The sequence below is a fragment of the Canis lupus genome, chromosome 33 (assembly GCF_048164855.1).
Source record: "Canis lupus baileyi chromosome 33, mCanLup2.hap1, whole genome shotgun sequence".
Classification (NCBI taxonomy): domain Eukaryota; kingdom Metazoa; phylum Chordata; class Mammalia; order Carnivora; family Canidae; genus Canis; species Canis lupus.
This window is the reverse complement of record NC_132870.1, coordinates 35,952,660-35,959,637: the sequence shown is the minus strand read 5'-3', so window position 1 is coordinate 35,959,637 and position 6,978 is coordinate 35,952,660. Positions and strand designations below refer to the sequence as shown.

Genomic DNA, 6,978 nt, shown 5'->3' with positions numbered 1-6,978 from the left:
TTTTTCCTTTTTATTTTTTGACTCTCTTTATCCATTTCACCCACCTCCCAAAGTATTCTCTGTATCTGTAAACTTGAGGTTTTGTTTGTTTTGTTTTCATTTTAAGTCAATTATTTTTTATTTACATTTATTTTAACTAATTTTTTTAGTTTCTACATTCATACCATATTTGTCTTTTCCTGGCATATTTCAGGTAGCATAATGCTGTTAAGGTCCATCCATGTCATAAATAGCAAGATTTCAATATTTTTTTATGACTGAGTAATATTCCTCAGTGTGTGTGTGTGTGTGTGTGTGTGTGTGTGCGCCACATCTTTTTTCAGTCATCCATTGATTGACAGTTTGCTTCCATATCTTGGCTATTGTAAAAAATGGATGTATATATAACTTTTTGAGTCAGTGTTTTTGTTTGTTTGAATAATACCCATAAGTGGAATTGGTGGATCATATTGAGGTTCTATTTTTAAATTTTTTGTGGCCATACTATTTTCCATAGTAGGTGCACATATTTGCATTCACACCAGCATTGCATAAGGATCCTCTTTTTTTCCACATCCTCACCAACACTTAATTCTTGTCTTTTTTACAATAGCCATTCTAATGTATGTGAGGTGGTCTCTCCTTGTGGTTTTGATTTGCACTGCCCTGCTAATCAATGTTGTTGAGCATCTTTTCATATACCTGTTGACCATCTGTACATCTTCTTTTGAAAAATGTCTATTCGGATCTACTGCCTATTTTTAAATCAGATTGGTTGAGGGTTTTTGTTGTTGTTGTTTGCTATTGTGCTGTATGAGTTCTTTATATATTTTGTATTAATCCCTTATTAGATTTATGATTTGCAAATATGTTCTCCCATCATTAGGTTACCTTTTTATTTTGTTGATTGGTTTCCTTTGGTATATAGAAACTTTTTAGATTGATATAGTCCCATTTGTTTATTTTTGCTTTTGTTGCTTTTGCTTTTAATATCAGATTCAAAAGTCTATCACCAAGGCCTGTGTCAAAAAGCTTACCACTTATGCTTTCTTCTAGGAGTTTTATGGTTTCATATCTTACGTTCAAGTCTTTAATTCATTTAAAGTTAATTTTTTGTTTGTTAGAGCTGGTGGTCCAGTTTTAATCATTTTGTATTTTTGTCCAGTTTTCCAAACACAATTTTGAATAAAGTGTCCTTTCCCTATTGTATATTGTTTTTTTCCTTGTCATAAATTATCATGTAAGTTTGGTTTATTTCTAGGCTGTCTTTTCTGTTTCTTAATCAACATGTCTGTTTTTTAATGTCACGCCATACTGTTTTTAGTATTATAGCTTTGTAATATAGTTTGAAACCAGGGAACTTGAAATCTACAGCTTTGTTCTTCTTTCCCATGATTGTTTTGTTTATTCAGAGCTTTTTGTGGTTCCCTACAAATTTTAGAATTATCACTTCTATTTCTTTGAAAAGTGACATTGGAATTTTGATAGAGCTTGAATTGAATTTGTAGATTGCTTTGGATAGTATAAACATTTTAGGAATATTGATTCTTCCAATCCACAAGCACAAAATATCTTTCCATTTATTTATGTCTTTTACAATTTCTTTAATTAATGTCTTGTAGTTTTCAATATACAGGTCTTTTACACACTTTGTTAAATTTATTCCTAAGTATTTTATTCTTTTTAATGTAATTATAGGTGGCATTGTTTTCCTAATTTCTCTTTCTGATAGTTTTTTATTGGTGCATAGAAATATAATAGATTTTGTATATTGATTTTGTAACTTGCAACTTTATTTGTTTATTCTGATCAGGTTTTTGATGGCATCCTTGGGGATTTTACATATACCATGTTGTCCATTAATAGTAACAATTTTATTCTTTCTTTACAATTTGAATATCCAAGCATTACTTTTAGTTACTACTCTTACAAGACACAATTCTTGTCTGAATCAGAATATGCTTCTATTTATGTTATGTGTTGTTATAAATAATTGCAAGATAAATATATTCATTTCCTAGGACTGCTATAACAAATTACCACCAACCATTTGCTTAAAACAACAATGTATTCTTTCACAATTCTGGAGGATAGAGATCAAAAATCAAATTGTGGGCTATTCAACCTTGGAGAATCTGGATAAAATTATCCCTTACCTCATACTAGCTCCTAATGATAGATGTCAATCCTGGTGTTCTTTGCTTGCAACTGCTTCATTTCAATCTCTATCTCTTTTGAGCATCATGCTGTTCTATGTATCTCTGTGTCTAAATTTCCCTTTTCTTTTTTTTTTCCTTTTTATTTTATTTTATTTCATTTATGATAGTCACACAGAGAGAGAGAGAGAGGCAGAGACACAGGCAAAGGGAGAAGCAGGCTCTAAACCGCTGCGCCACCCAGGGATCCCAAATTTTCCTTTTCTTATAAGGACACAAGTCACATTGGATTTCAAAACCCACCCTAATGACCTTATCTTAACGTGATTATATCTATAAAGACCTTATTACCCATAAGGTCGAGTTCACAGGTACTGGGGCTATGACCTCAAAATATATTTGAGGACACAATTCAACCCATAACAATAAGCATCATGATAGGCAGATGCTGGGTTATGATAGCCATTCAGGTTTCATAACATGTGGCAATCTGATCAGAGCTGTCTGTTACAAGGTATAATTTTCTAACTCAGCTAAGGGTTTTAATCAAATATTTCAAAATTTATGAGGAAGAAAGACAATATAGAGGCAGGCTCCCAATCTTAGAGGGGCTCTATTGAAAGGGATCTGGTACATGGATAAATAGAGGAATCTACTTTCTACTTACAGCCCAAAATTTAAGGATTAGACTGCCAGCAATAATCATGGAACTTGATTAAGAGTGTACTTTAAAAATAGAATTTCTTGCCAAGATGTCGGAGAGAGCATGAAGAAACTGTCCCCTTTGGATTGCTCTAGGATAAGGGGTAAAATTTCATTCTGGTATCAAAATGCAGTATTTGCATTATTCACAGTGATGCATTATTTAGGAGACTGAATAAACAACGGAAAGTGGGTTTTCTTTGTGACTCCACCGTAGTGATTGGGGAATTCCAGTTTAAAGCTCACAGGAGGGAACCCTGGGTGGCGCAGCGGTTTAGCGCCTGCCTTTGGCCCAGGGCGCGATCCTGGAGACCCAGGATCGAATCCCACGTCGGGCTCCCGGTGCATGGAGCCTGCTTCTCCCTCTGCCTATGTCTCTGCCTCTCTCTCTCTCTCTCTGTGTGTGTGACTATCATAAATAAATAAAAATTAAAAAAAAAATAAAGCTCACAGGAATGTGCTGGCCTCGTTTAGTGAGTATTTTGGTGCGATCTATGGAAGCACTTCTGAGAACAATGTCTTCCTTAATCCGTCGGGTGAAGGCTGATGGATTTCAGAAACTGTTGGAGTTTATATACACAGGAACTTTAAATCTTGATAGTTGGAATGTTAAAGAAATTCATCAGGCCGCAGACTATCTCAAAGTGGAAGAGGTGGTCACTTAGTGTAAAATAAAGATGGAAAATTTTGCTTCTATTGCTAATCCCTCTTTTGTAGAGATATCTAGTATTACTGGAAACATTGAATTGAATCAACAGACTTGTCTCCTTACTCTACGGGATTATAACAGTCAGGAAAAAATCAGAAATGTCTACAGATTTAGTTCAGGCAAATCCTAAACAAGGGACTTCAGCAAAGAAGTCCTCTCAAAATAAAAAGAAGAAGGCCTTCAGCTCCTGGAAAACAGGACAGAATAAAACAGTGCAATATCCCAGTGACATTTTAGAGAATGAATCTGTTGAGTTATTTTTAGTTGCAAATAAATTATCCACACCTGTAATAGAACACGTTGCACAAAGAAATGGTAATTCAGAACTCAAGTTGACATCAGTCATGGAAAACACTTTTCCAGCACAAGATATTGTGCAAACTGTTACAGTGAAATGGAAACGTGGAAAATCACAGCCAAACTGTGCTCTGCATGAACACTCTATGTCCAAAATAGCCAATGTCAAGAATTCTTATGAGCTGGAGAGCTCTGGGGAAGAACTGGATCAGAGGTATTCCAAGGCCAAGCAATGTGTAACACGTGGGAAAGTATTTTCGGAAGCCAGCAGTTGGAGAAGGCACATGAGAATACATAAAGGAGTTAAACCTTATGTCTGCCACTTGTGTGGAAAGGCATTTACCGAGTGTAACCATCTGAAAATGCATGTAAGAACTCATACAGGTGAGAAGCCATACAAATGTGAATTGTGTGATAAAGGATTTGCTCAGAAATGCCAGCTGGTCTTCCATAGTCGTATGCGTCATGGTGAGGAAAAACCCTATAAATGTGATGTATGCAATTTACAATTTGCAACTTCTAGCAATCTCAAGATTCATGCAAGGAACCATAGTGGAGAGAAACCATATGTCTGTGATAGATGTGGACAGAGATTTGCTCAAGCCAGCACATTTACCTGTCATGTTCATAGGCATACTGGAGAAAAGCCTTATGTGTGTGATACTTGTGGGAAGGCTTTTGGTGTCTCTAGTTCTCTTATCACTCATACAGGTGAGAAACCATACATATGTGGTATTTGTGGGAAAAGTTTTATTTCCTCAGGAGAGATCAACAAACACTTTCGATCCCATACAGGAGAAAGGCCATTTATCTGCAAATTGTGTGGAAATTCTTATACAGATATTAAAAATTTAAAGAAGCACAAAACAAAAGTCCATTCCAGTGCAGATAAAATTCTAGATTCTGGTATAGAGGATCATTCCTTGACTGAACAAGATTCTATACAAAAAAGTCCTTTATCAGAAACATTGGATGTGAAACTTTCTGATATGACTTTACCACTATCTCTTCCACTTGGAACTGAGGACCACCACATCCTTCTGCCTGTCACAGATAATCAATCTCCTACATCAGATACGTTGTTGAGGTCAACTGTGAATGGGTATTCAGAACCACAGTTGATTTTTTTTTACAGCAATTATATTGACTTTGTGAGGAATATGGAATTGCTAAGATGTCTCTGGTAGTAAACATAAACTCTCTGGTAAGGTGCATATATTATATTAAATTACCATTCATTTAAAAAAATAGAATTTCTTCTGCATGATTTTAGGCTAAATAAGATGCTAAAAGAAGTGTGAATCTGAAGTTAGGGAATCAGGTGGAATTTTTGGAGCAGAGAGGAGAACCAAAAGCTAAAAACCAGGTATTTAAAAAGCACACAGCAGTGTATTTTCTGGCATTATTACTTATTTATTATTATACCTGACTTAGTCAGTAGGTCTTAAGTGCCAAAATTTCAATAAACTACCTTACTTTTATAATTTTTCCTGTTGAGGTCCTTAAAATTTAATCATCAAGAATTATAGGCAATTTATTTCTAAAAATAAGAATACTAATCATTTAAAATGGCAGTGCTCTCTGACAAGTTTAGCAGGGCTGTAATTTTTTATCAAATAATATTAAAGTGAACTCTACTGTACTCTTCTTCTATCTTCTCTGATTGGACAGATGTCTCTGGTATGTCTTTAGGCATCTAAAAGTGCACAGTTAAATAAAAGGGGTGAAATAAGGCCTCACCGATTTCTTTAAATTCATTTTTAATTACATTAACTACATTGATTACATTTGCCCTTTAAATGTGTATTGTTTATTTCAAATCTATAATGTCTCGTATTATGCACTCATATAATGGACTTTTGTAAGAATATTTTCTTTAGAAATAATTATATTTTCTTTTTAGTTGTATTGTGAGAAGAAAGTTATTTGAATTAATAGTCAGTAAAATTCATGAGTACTCGTCTGATTGCTAGTTAAAAATATTAAAAATATTCAGCCAAGTAATTTTTAAAAATATTTTATCTGTCTTCACTCTGTTAATTTTCATAACAACCATATGGATTAGTTAATATTAATCTCCTCATTTTTAAGATGAGAAAACTGAAACATAGGGAGATTAAATAATGTTCTCACAGTTAGTAAGAATTGAATTCAGAATATGAATTTATTCCATTAGCCCCCACAATCTAGCTTCTCAACCTGTTCACTGTCTCTCTTAGTTTGTAAAATGTGTTTCCAAGACAATATATCAAGACTGAATGGGAGTATTTAAAGGATGCGATGATATTGCATTTTAAAAGTTAAAAAATTATTTTGAAATAGAAGAAGTAAAATTGATATTTTTGTAATGGAAAACATGAGAATATTCTCTTGCAGCATAAGAATCTGTGAGTTAAGACGTTTATAAAGTTATACCTAAACATCTTTATTTACCTAAGTGTAGTTATTGGAGAACAAAGTATTTCAAAGATAAATAGTTTTTATTATTTATTTATTTATTTATTTATTTATTTATTTATTTATTTTTCATTTTTTTCATTTACTTATTGCTGGTTTTACTAGAATTTATTTATTTTTTTTAAGATTTTAATTATGTATTCATGAGAGACAGAGAGAGAGAGAGAGAGAGAGAGGCAGAGACACAGGCAGAGAGAGAAGCATGCTCCATGTAGGGAGCCCGATGTGGGACTCGATCCCTGGGCTCCAGGATCATGCCCTGAGCTGAAGGCAGATGCTCAACCGCTGAGCCACCCAGGCGTCCCTTTACTAGAATTTATAATACCAGAAGCTGACAATTGGAAATGGAGATGTTTATTCATTCAGGAAATGTATATTGAATAACTTATTTCAATTCATACCTTAAATACTAGGAAACATTAAGAATAAGTAAACAGCAAAAAAAAAATATAAGTAAGCAGTAAATCAAGTTGTTAAATAAAATATATATTTGTGTTATCATACAATACTTAACACCAAAATATTAGAAATATATAAGAGAGAGGAAAGATGGATTCTCTGATGGTACCAGGGATGTCTACATACACACAGTCACAACACACATGGAAATAGCATCCCAAAATAAAGACAGCAGCTTATGGGAAGTTCTCAAAGCCAATAACAGCATGTCACAGTTAC

At 33.8% G+C, this 6,978-nt stretch overlaps 1 pseudogene; it reads left to right on the top strand.

The window, feature by feature from the left end:
• The first annotated feature begins 2,615 nt into the window (after window positions 1-2,615).
• LOC140623582 (myoneurin pseudogene) lies at window positions 2,616-5,066 on the top strand (annotated as a pseudogene).
• The last annotated feature ends 1,912 nt before the right edge of the window (window positions 5,067-6,978 follow it).